This window comes from Arachis hypogaea, chromosome 1, assembly GCF_003086295.3.
Source record: "Arachis hypogaea cultivar Tifrunner chromosome 1, arahy.Tifrunner.gnm2.J5K5, whole genome shotgun sequence".
NCBI classification, from domain to species: Eukaryota; Viridiplantae; Streptophyta; class Magnoliopsida; order Fabales; family Fabaceae; genus Arachis; species Arachis hypogaea.
The window spans coordinates 29529714-29542011 of NC_092036.1; the positions used below are offsets into that span (position 1 = coordinate 29529714).

General features: G+C 37.0%; 1 non-coding gene across 1 annotated transcript; it reads left to right on the plus strand.

The window, feature by feature from the left end:
• Positions 1–578: 578 nt before the first annotated feature.
• Positions 579–685, plus strand: LOC112716923 (small nucleolar RNA R71). Its single transcript, XR_003160523.1, has one exon. It is a non-coding gene; the product is annotated as a small nucleolar RNA R71 (small nucleolar RNA).
• The last annotated feature ends 11613 nt before the right edge of the window (positions 686–12298 follow it).

Sequence of the window (12298 nt, forward strand, 5' to 3'; positions counted from 1 at the left end):
CCTCGGTTAGTGATGGTGGGTTGGGATTAGGTGGTTGTTGATAAGACCTCTGTGAAGGATGTTGGTGAGTTGCATTGTTGTTGGGGTTGTGGTTGTGGCGTCTTTGGTCTTGGCCTTGGTCATGTTGATTTTCCCACCCAAAGTTGGGGTGATTTCTCCATCCAGAGTTGTAAGTTTTGGAGTATGGATCATGGATTTGTCTAGGTGAGTTTCCAATATAGTTGGCTTCTTCCCAATCACCTTCTTCTCCTATATTCACTCCTTCTTGAGCTGGTGATGAAGTGATGACTGCTGCAACTTGGTTTTCCTCCACCTTCTTGGTAAGATCTGCTAGCTGCTTGGTGATCATCTTATTTTGAGCTAGCAATGCATCCATGTGGTTCAGATCTATTACTCCTCGAGTATTGCTTCTTTCAGAGGCATAGAAGTAGTCATTCTCAGCTACTGTTTCAATGACATCTATGGCTTCTTCAATGGTTTTCTTCTTGTTTAGAGAGCCTCCTGATGAATGGTCTACAGCCTTCTTTGACTCATAAGAAAGACCTTCATAAAAAATGTGAAGTTGAACCCATTCATTGAACATATCTGGTAGGCATCTTCTTGTTAAGTCCTTGAACCTCTCCCATGCCTCATAGATAGTCTCACCATCTTGTTGCCTGAAGGTTTACACCTCAGCTCTCAGCCTGTTAATTCTTTGAGGAGGGTAGAATTTTGCCAAAAACTTGTTCACCACATCTTCCCAATTTGTTAAGCTCTCCTTTGGGAAGGATTCAAGCCACTTAGATGCTTTGTCCCTGAGTGAAAAAGGGAACAAAAGTATCCTATAGACATCCAGGTGGACTCCATTGGACTTCACAGTATCACAAATTCTCAGGAAGGTGGTTAAATGTTGATCGGGGTCTTCTTGAGCACTACCTCCAAATGAGCAATTGTTCTGAATAAGGGTGATTAGCTGGGGTTTTAATTCAAAGTTGTTGGCATGTATGGTGGGCTTTTGGATGCTACTTCCACAGTTTCCTGGATTTGGATTGATGTAGGAGCCTAGAACTCTCCTTTCTTGCCCAGCATGGTTTGCAGGGCCTTCTCTAGCATGGTTGTGAGCTTCTCCTTCATGATTGTTTTCCAAGTTCTCCTCCATGTTGGTTTCAAAATACTCTTCCTCTTCCTCAGCACCAACAACTCCTTTCCCTCTTGCTTCCCTCCTTAGTCTCCGGAGGGTTCTTTCAGGTTCTGAATCGAAAGAAGTTGAAGCTCCCTCTCTTCTCCCTGTCATACAACTAACAAAACACACAGTAAGAGATGAAATGAAGAGGTTATTCTTGTTAGAGTAATTGTTAGTGTGAGTGGCGAAAATTATCAAATAGTTAGTGGGTTAGTGAGCAGAATTATAAATAATAATAAAGAAAGAAAGAAAACAGAGGGGGTATGGGGGGTGAGGAAGAAACGAAACAAACTAAAGGTAAACAACTGAATAAAGTAAACAAACAAAAGAAAAACATGCTCAATCTAGTGAACTTCCAACTTAATCATTGTTGATACAAAATCAATCCCCGGCAACGGCGCCATAAAATTGATGCTTGAAAACTTTTCTCTCACAAATTCCCTTTCGGCAAGTATACCGAATTATCGTCAAGTAAAAACTCACAATAGAGTGAGGTCGAATCCCACAGGAATTGATTGGTCAAGCAACTTTAGTTGGAAGAGTACGCTAGTTGAGCTAAACAGAATGTAGTTTGAGAATTGCAGAAAATTAAATGGCGGGAAAGTAAATAGCAGAAAATAAAGTGCAGAATCTTAGATGGAGATTTGGGAAAATGAGCATGTAAATAAATGGCAGAAAGTAAAGAGAATGGGTAAGATCAGAAATGGGAAATTCATTGGGCTCAGGAGATGTTGTATTCTCCGGATCAAATTGATTTTCATCTCTTCTTCAATCAAAGCATCTATTGATCTCCTTGGCAATCTTAAGTGATTGGGTTCCAATTCCTTGGCAACCCAATCTCTCTAAGCTTGAACAATTGCCCAATTCCTTGATTTAATTGCTCATAGGAAGAGATGAAGTGTGGTCACTGATTATACCACATGTATTTCCAAATCAAAGTATTGGGAGGATTACATGTCACTATATCCGCCCAGACCCCAATTTGGTCCAACATGAGAAATCATTTCTAGCATGATCTCCTCATCCCTTTTCCAAGGCTCAGAGGAGATCCAATTATGGAGAGTTTCTTTTCCAAGACAACTAACCAATTGAATTAAGATCGAAAGCTTTCTAGTAAATCAAAAGAGAGGAAAGAAGAAGAGAATGAAAACTATAATTGATCCATCAAATTACAGCAGAGCTCCCTAACCCAATGAAAGGGGTTTACTTGTTCATAGCTCTAGAAATGAAAAATGGCAGAAAAGAATACATCCTTAGCTAAAAGTGCAGAAAAGTAAATATACAGAGGGTAGTTCTCCAAAGTGCCAAGCTTCTCTATAGTTCAAAACTACTCCTATATATACTACTTCTCTTGATCTTCTAGTGAGTTCTTCAAGTCTTGGATGTGGGCCTTAGATCTTGAGTTGAAGCAGTTACAATCTTTAGTGGGCTCAACTTGCAGAAAAGTATGAATTAGGCATGGGCATTAGTGAAGTTAACATTAAGTGAGATTGTGGGTTCGAGAACGTTAGTGGCAATCACCTTTTTCACTAACGTTCCGACCCCATATAGCCCACGTTAACTCCAACGTTAGTGGCACTAACGTGACCACTAACGTTGCCTTATAAACCTTCTCAAGCGTTATTGGGACTCACCTTTCCCAATAACGTTGCCTTGTGCCCCTTGTCCCTACGTTAGAGCTTACGTTAACTAAGTTAACGTGGTTCTTAATGTGGGTATGCCTCATCTTCGAGAGCGTAAGTGCCCCTACTCTCCACGTTAGAGCTCACGTTAACTAAGTTAACGTGGCCACTAACGTGGTAGTGAATGCCATCTCCAACGTTAGTGACAAAGGTGAGTGTCACTAACGTTGGCTCATCAATCTTAGCTCCACGTTAACTTTCACGTTAGTGGTCTTAACGTGACCACTAACGTGGGCAATGCTAGTTTGATCCAACGTTAGTGACAAAAGTGAGTGTCACTAACGTTGGCATTGATCCTCTCTTCCACGTTAGAGTTCACGTTAACTAAGTTAACGTGACTCTTAACGTGGTTCATTGCCACATTTTGGAGCGTTAGTGGTGTTCACATTTACCACTAACGTTGGAGCTTTCTTTGTCTCCACGTTAAATACCACGTTAATCTAGTTAACATGGCAATTAACGTGGGCTTATGATGGCTTCGCAGGCATTATTGGTGATCACTTTTCTCATTAACGTTGCAAGCTCTTTCCCATTCCATGTTAGTGGTCACGTTAACTAGGTTAACGTGGCTACTAACGTGGTTCTTCCTTGCTTCTTTTGTCCTGAAATCAAGCAAATAAAGTGCATCAAAGCTCTAGTTAAAGTCATGAGATTATGCATCATCAATTTGTCATTTAATTCTTGCAGAATCCTCATGAAATCATGTGAAATTCACAATAGTTGCTTGAATCAAGGTGTGAGTGTATTTTCATCCAAAACTTGCCTTATTCTCTAAGAAAATGCATGAAACTACATTAAAACAGTAAAGAAAAGGTCAGTGAAACTGGCCTAAATGCCCTGGCATCACTCATCAATTTCAAAAATATATTCTCTTTATTTTAATTGATTTTTTCGAAAATTACAAAAAATCATATTTTTATTTTAAAATTTTTATCTTATCTTATCTTAGTTTTAAATTTCAAAATTCAATTTTTTTTCAAAAATCATATCTTTTTTAAAATCTTATCTTATCTTATTTCAAAATCAAATTTCAAAATTCAATATTTAAATTCCAAAATTCAAAATTCAAATTTCAAAATTTAAATTTAAAATCTTAAAAATCAAACCTTTTCAAAATTTAACCCTTTTTCAAATTTCTATCTTATATTGTTGTTAGTATTTCTAGTTTTAGGAGTTTATTTTCATTAATTTTTATTAGTTTTTATTTTCTTTAGCTACCATGAACTCTCACAACTTTGCTATGAGTCAACCAAAGATGGGAGGAGCCACAAGGATTTGATCAACCCTCTTGGCAACAACCTCCACCAACATACTATAACCAAGAGCCCTTCCAAGAGGCATACCAAGATGACGGCTATGGTGAGCACTCTTTTGATTATCAACAACCACAACCATACGCCTATGAACTCCCTCCTCAACATAGCTTTGGACCACCATACTCACAAGCCCCTTTTCACCATTCACCTCCATATGACCCTAACCCATATCTACCATACCAACCACCTTATGAACCATACATAGAACCACCACCTCAATATACACCATCTTCTTATCATTATCAAGATGAACCACCTTCCTATCATAAACCCTTTCTCCCAACAAATGAACCCTTCTATCCACCCCAAACCCTTGGAAATGAACCCTTACAGAGAAAGCACTTACCGATCTAAACTCTGTTATACAAGCTCTCGTCGCCCAAATTGGACCATTGAATACCTTCAACAATCAACCCTCAAGCTATAGTGCACTTCTTTTTCAATCCCATAATGATCTCTCCATCCCATCACCACCCTCTCTGGAAGATCACCCACATCTATCAATCCAAGAGCAACATGATCCAAATGATGCTATTGACATGGAACAAGAGAGAAGGGATCATCTTTGCGAATCCATACTTCATAAGGAGCTTGAGGAGGCATTAAAGGTGAAGGTAGAAGAGACCTTTGCAGATGAAGGAGTAGTTGAAGAGAGTTGTCATAGAAAAGAAATCATCAAGGAGGAGTACGATTTTATACTTAAACAACTAGACAAAGCAGCAATTATTGAAAAGGAAAAAGTGGTTGCAGACTTAGGAGATGCTGAACCTCTATGGGAAGGTCAAGTCATAGAGCCTCCTTCCAAGGTGTTTGATGTTGATGTTGAGGAAGGTGTACAACCTCCAAGGCATATCATAGTTAAAAACTTGGAAGAGGTTGATAAAGAGCCCTTGGTGAGCAATGAAGAAGAGATTGAATTGGAAGAAAGCTACCAAGAGGAAGAGGTTGATATTGAAGAAGCTTGCAAAGAGGTGGTAGTTGTCAAAGAAGAACACAAAGGAGTGGAGCTTGCAAGTTCATTAGAAACACCTCCCCCAAGGCCATCACTGTCCAACACAATATTCAAGTGGGTAAAATACCTATCCTTAACCTTTACTTTCTCACTTGAATATGGGCTACTTGAGACGGATGGTTAGCTTAGAGCTCTTTGTGGCTTTAAGAGTAAGAGGAAAATGGTTAGTGGTAGAAGTTGCCCTGCAAGGTTCAATACGGTTTCACACTCCAAGCTGAAGTGCAAATATTGGTGTAGAGCTCGATTGAATGGGTCTAGAAAACTGTTTGGATGCCGTAGTGAGAATTCAAATTGCTTACCACTCGAACGGAATCATCATGTTCCACTTAAAGACGGGTGCAGCAACAAGATTTGGGATCCAGGCATATATGAGGATCAAATTTGGGAGCTCAAAGCTTGTGAAGAACTCCATCAAAGCTTGAGAAATTTACTTGGTATTGATAGAGCTTATTGGAAGTCCAAGCATTGGTGGAAGTTTCAGGATGAGTTCAAGCACAAGCCACCATGACAAGGAGCTCACCAAATGTCCAACTTAAGGACTTTAACTAAAAGTGCTAGGTGGGAGACAACCCACCATGGTATGATCGTTCCTTTTTCAATTATAATTTTATTTAGTTTTGTTTGTTTTTGAGTTTTACTTTATTTTATTGAACCTAAAATTATTCATAACATTTGCATCAGTATCTGCATACTACATTCTGCATTTTGCATAAAAAAATGCACGCGACGTGTAAGCTTCGCTGATGCGTCTGCGTCACAAGTGCATTAGGAAGAAAAAAAAAAGTGAATAGAAAGTCACGCGAAAGCGTGGCTGGAGGCGTGCCTTAGGCACAAATATTCCCACGCGACTGCGTCGCTGACACGTTCACGTCGTTTGCGAAATAGCCTCCCCACGCGTCCGCGTCACCCAGATTTTTGGCAAATTGCATTTAAAACAGAGAGTCGCGCGAACGCACGGCTGCACTCGCGCCAATAGCACAAATCAGGTCACGCATCGCGTCACCTGAAATTATCACCCACCACGCGATCGCGTGAACCACGCGTCCGCGTTGTCTGCGCCGCACAGCTTATCCAGATCTGTGCCAGAAATCCTATCTATTCTAATCGTAATTTCTTCTATCTTTTCTTCTTTCTTCTTTCTTCTTTCTTTCTTTCTTACTTCTTCATCTTTTTAACTTCTCATCCTTTTTTTCTTCCATTCTATTTTGTTTAATTTATTTGCATACTTTCATTCATTATATTTTAATTTTGTGCATATTTTTATTTTCTTTTCTAAAGTTATTCTTTTTACATTGGTGTTAAATTTTCTTATTCAACTGTTACATCTTTTCTTGAATTATTTTGGTACTTTATGACTTGTTTTATTCTGATTGGGTAATATTATTTAAATCAATACTAATCTTTTATGATACTTGTACCCCTCTTGCATTGACATGAGCTTATACTATCTTGCATTACCTACACTCTTTTCCCCATTGTTGCAACTTTTGCACTATTGATATGTCATTTATTTCTACTATTTTCTCACTTGCATGTCGTAGTTACTATGTAATTGAGACCCTTATTATTTGGCATTAACCCACCCATACTTTATTTATTTTCTTATCTTTATTTCTGGATTACTTTTCTTCTTTTTCTCTTTTTTCAGGTTGGCCACCAAAGAAGGGAAAGGGAAAGCTTCTCAATGGGGCGAACAACAAGTCCATCTGCATAATCCACTAAAGAAAGAGCATCAGTTGGAGCAACCCATCCACTTGTACATCTTAGCATGCACCGAGAATGGTGCAATCTTTAAGTGTGGGGAGGTCGATACCGATCTCCGTGGGTTAGTACCTTCCTGTCTCAACACCAATGTTTAAATTTTCTTTGTTAAATTAGTTGTTGCATTTGCATGTTTGTTTGATTTTGTGCATATTTTACCACTTGGTTGAAGTAATATTTTCTTTTTCAAGAAACTTTTTATAGCATTTCACTAATTTGAATTAAACTTTTTGAAAAACTTGTTTGAAGAAATTTTATTTTGGAATGTGGTTTAGAGCTCGAACACACAAAACCGGTGAGATTTTGAGCCTATTTGATTGGTTGCATCTTATCAACCAATATTTTATTTTTGGTGTGTGTTTTTCTCTCTAAAATTGTGATCTTTGTCTTGCTTGATTCTATATTTCCATTGTTTAATGTATGCATGCACTTATGTGATTGAGGCCTTGTTTCATTGAGCTTACATACCCATATGGCCTTACCTTTCATTATCCTTTGCAAACCAAAGTTGAGCCTATTTCACCCCTTTTGTTCTTTACTTTACCACATCACTAACTCTAAGCGGAAAACAATAATGTCCTTAATTTGAATCTTTGGTTAGCTTAGACTAGTGAGAGTGCTCATGAATTAAGTGTGGGAAAAGTGGGTTTGGAAACGTTTGGTTTAAGAATTGGGTGTTGTATATCTTTATGAAAATGTGAAAGAAATATTTAGGACATGTTTATGCATTCAATAACTTAATCATATGCATTGAGAAAAAAAAAAGAAAAGAAAAGAAAAATAGAAAAAAAATATAATAGAGAAAGAAAAAAAAGAAAAAAAAGAATAGAGCAAATAATAAAAAGGGGACAAAATGCCCCAAAGTAAATGGTGATAGCAATGCATATGTACTGTACTTGAAATCAGGATGCATGAATATGTGAAAAACATGGTTAATGGATAGTTAGATGTTGTATTATGATTACATAGATTGTCTAAGTTAGGTGAAAAGTTTATGTTAATTAAGGATTCAGATTTTAGTCCACTTGGCCAAATACAATCCTACCTTGACTCTAATCCCATTACAACCCTTAAAAGACTTCTTGATATGTGTATCTGTTCATTAAATTTTTGTCGATTGTTAGATGAAGAGCAAGCCTTAGAGTGCATACACTTCCAGTGAGGGTTCGATGCTCGATTCCTTGTTCCCTGCTTTCATGAGCTATTTTCTTCTGCAAGTTTACTTGTACTTTATTTTATAATTTGAATTAGTGAAATCCAGTTTATATTTGTTCTTGAAGGATTTGTTTACTTTTAACCAAGTAGAAAAAAGCATTCTGCATTTAGTTGCATTCATAGGTTGCATTTCATACATTCTATCATTTCTCTTCACTCTCTTATAGGTTCTCTTGAGCTTAGCATGAGGACATGCTAATGTTTAAGTGTGGGGAGGTTGATAAACCACTATTCTATGGTCTATCTTGTGCTCAATTGAGTGGTTTTTATCAAGTCTTTGCACACTTATTCATACTAATTGCATGTTTTACATTTTCCTTCCTAATTCTGTGCTTTGATTGAAAACATGATTCTTTGGCCTTATATTTGCTAATTATTAATCCTCTCTTATTACCATTTGATGCCTTGATATGTGTGTTAAGTAATTTCAGAGATTACAGGGCAGGAATGGCTTGGAGAACGGAAAGAAAGCATGCAAAAGTGGAAGGAATACAAGAAATTAAAGGAACTGCAAAGCTGTCAGCCTGACCCTCTCGCACTAAATCGATCATAACTTGAGCTACAGAGATCCAAATGAGGCGGTTTCAGTTGCGTTGAAAAGCTCACATCCGGGGTTTTAAAATGATATATAATTTGCTATAGTGGCTGACGTTAGGATTTTTGCCAGTAAAGAATTTCATAAAAATAGTCATGTTGTAGATATAGTCTCTAAACCGACAGAAATCCCTTCGTACAAAGGTTTTGGTTGTCACAAGTAACAAACCCCTAAATAAATAGATAACTGAAGTATTTAAACCTCGGGTCGTCTTCTCAAGGAATTGCAGGGAGGTATGTTCTTATTATTGGTTATGAAAAAGTGTGTTTCGGGTTTTGGATTAAGGTAAAAGGTTAGTTGGGCAATGGACACAGGTATATTTTCAAAGCAATAAAAGTAAATGAATGACTGTAAAATAAACTCTTGGCAAGGTGTAAGAACTGGAGGTCCTATCCTAGTTATCCTTATCAATTGTGATGAGAATTGGATTTTTCTCCCACTTTGTTAACCTCTAACTATGAAGGTAAGTTAAGTGGATAAATTAATTCTGATTCCTCAAGTCCTAGTCTTTCCTTGGAAAAGGCCAGAGTTATTGGAATATGAATTAATGAAATGAAGAAATCCAATTTTCAATCAACAATGAGTTTGATAACTCTAGAGTCACCAATTATTCAACCAAAGCCAAAAGGGAAACAGGAAAATCCAAATTATTTATATAAATAAAAGACAGCAATCATCAATCTGAAATATCTCAAATAACATTAATTAAGGAGATCAATCTAAACATGGAACATTGAAAAATAAATAAATACAAGAACCTGGGATTGAGAGTCACTCCTAAAACTAAGAGAAGTCCTAAATCCTAATCCTAATTCTAATCCTAATCCTAAGAGAGAGAGGAGAGAACCTCTCTCACTAAAAACTACATCTAAAAATATGAAAAGTGAATTATGAGAGCATAATTATGAATGGATGCATTCCCCCACTTTATAGCCTCTAATCTGTGTTCTCTGGGCCAAAAACTGGGTCAGAAACAGCCTAGAAGTCACTTCCAGTGCTTTCTGGTCCGTACAGGTCGCGGAAAAGTGACGCGGCCGCATGGTTCACGCGGCCGCGCGGGTTGCGTTTCTGCCAGGTCACGCGTTCGCGTCGCCTGGCGTTAGGGCAGCTATAGCAAATTATATATCAAATCGAAGCCCTATTCGTTAGCTTTCCAACGCAACTGGAACTGCGTCGTTTGGACATCTATAGCTAAAGTTATAGCCGTTTGAGTGCGAAGAGGTCAGGCTGGACAGCTTAGCAATTTCTCCAACTTATTGTATTCCTTCCACTTTTGCATGCTTCCTTTCCATCCTCTGAGCCATTCCTGCCTTGTAATCTCTAAAACCACGTAACACACATATCAAGGCATCTAATGGTAATAAGAGAGGATTAATAATAAGCAAATATAAGTCCAAAGAAGCATGTTTTCAATCAAAGCACAAAATCAGGAAGGAAAATATAAAACATGCAAATAGTATGAATAAGTGGGTAAAGAGTTGATAAAAACCACTCAATTGAGCACAAGATAAACCATAAAATAGTGGTTTATCAACCTCCCCACACTTAAACATTAGCATGTCCTCATGCTAAGCTCAAGAGAAGCTATAAAGATGAAGAGGAATGATAGAATGTATGAGATGCAACCTATGAATGCAACTAAATGCAACATGCTTCTACCTACTTGGTTAAAAGTAAACAATTCTTTTAAGAACATATATGAACTGGATTTCACTAATTCAAATCATAAAAATGAAGTACAAATAGACTTGCAAGGAGAAAATAGCTCATGAAAGCCGGGAACAAGGGATTGAGCATCGAACCCTCACTGGTAGTGTATACACTCTAATCACTCAAGTGTTTAAGGTTCGATTCTCTCAATTCTCTACTAACGTTGCTTTCTAAGACTTGTTTTTCTTCTACCAATCAACAAAAATTTAATGCATAAATGCACATATCAAGAGGTCTTTTAAGGGTTGTAATGGGGTTAGGGTCAAGGTAGGATTGTATTTGGCCAAGTGGACTAAAATCTGAATCCTTAATTAACTGAAACTTTCCCACCTAACTTAAACAATCCATGTAATCATAATACAACATCTAACCATCCATTAACCATGTTTTCCACATATTCATGCATTCTAATTTCAAGTACAGTACATATGCATTGCCTTTACTACTTACTTTGGGGCATTTTGTCCCCTTTTTCTTATTTGCTCTTTTTCTCTTCTTTTTTTTTTTTCAATGCATATGATTAAATTATTGGATGCATGAATCATGTCCTAAACATTTCTTTCACATTTTCAGAAAATTCTAACATACTCAATTCTCAAACCAAATGTTTCCAAATTCCCCAAACTTAATTCATGAGCACTCTCACTAGTCTAAGCTAACCAAGGATTCAAATTAAGGATATTATAGTTTTCCGCTTAGAGTTAATGATGTGCTAAAGTAAAGAATAAAGGAGTATAATAGGCTCAACATTGGTTTGCAAGGGATAATGAAAGGTAAGGCCATATGGGTATGTAAGCTCAGTGAAACAAATGCCTCAATCATGTAAGTGCATGCATACATCAAATAATGGAAATATAGAATTAAGCAAGACAAAGATCACAATTTTAGAGAGAAAAATACACACTAAAACAAAATTTTGGTTGATAAAATACAACCAATTCAAATAGGCTCAAAATCTCACAGGTTTTGTGTGTCCGAACTCTAAACCATGTTCCAAAATAATATTTCTTCAAACAAGTGTAACATTAAATTTTATTCAAATTAGTGAAATGCTCTAAAAGGTTTCTTGAAAAAGAAAATATTACTTTAACCAAGTGGTAAAATATGCAAAAATCAAACAAGTATGCAAATGCAACAACTAATCTACAAAGAAAATTTAAACATTGGTGTTTGAGACAAGAAAGTACTAACCCATGGAGATCGGTATCGACCTCCCCACACTTAAAGATTGCACCGTCCTCGGTGCATGCTGAGATGTGCAGGTGGACGGGTTGTTCCAACTGATGCCTTTCTTCAAGGATTGTGCAGATGGACTTGCCTGTCTCCCCATGTGAACGTCTTTCGGTTCCCTTTCGGGTGGCCATCCTGAAAGAAAAAGGGAAGAAGAGTAACCCAAAAATAAAGATAGGAAAATAAATACAGTATGGGTAGGTTAATGCCAAATAATAAGGGTTTCAATTACATGGTACCTACAACATGTAAGTGAGAAAACAATAGAAACCATGGCATACCAGTGGTATAAAATTTGTAACATAGGGGAGGAGAGTGGGTAATGGAAGTATCAATACAAGTTCATGCCAATGCAAATGGAGTGCAAGTATTATAAAAGATTGGCATTGGCAGATAATTAATATCATCCCACAGTGTAAAACAAGTTACCAAAATAAATTCAAGAAAAGATGCAACAGTAGGATAAAAAATTTTTTTTTTAACACCAATCGAAAAATAAAAAATTCAAAAAAGAAAATAAAAACAATATGCACAAAATTAAGATGCGATGAATGAGATATGCAAATAAATTAAGTAAAATAAAATAAAAGATAAGAAGAATGAGAAGGGAAAGAA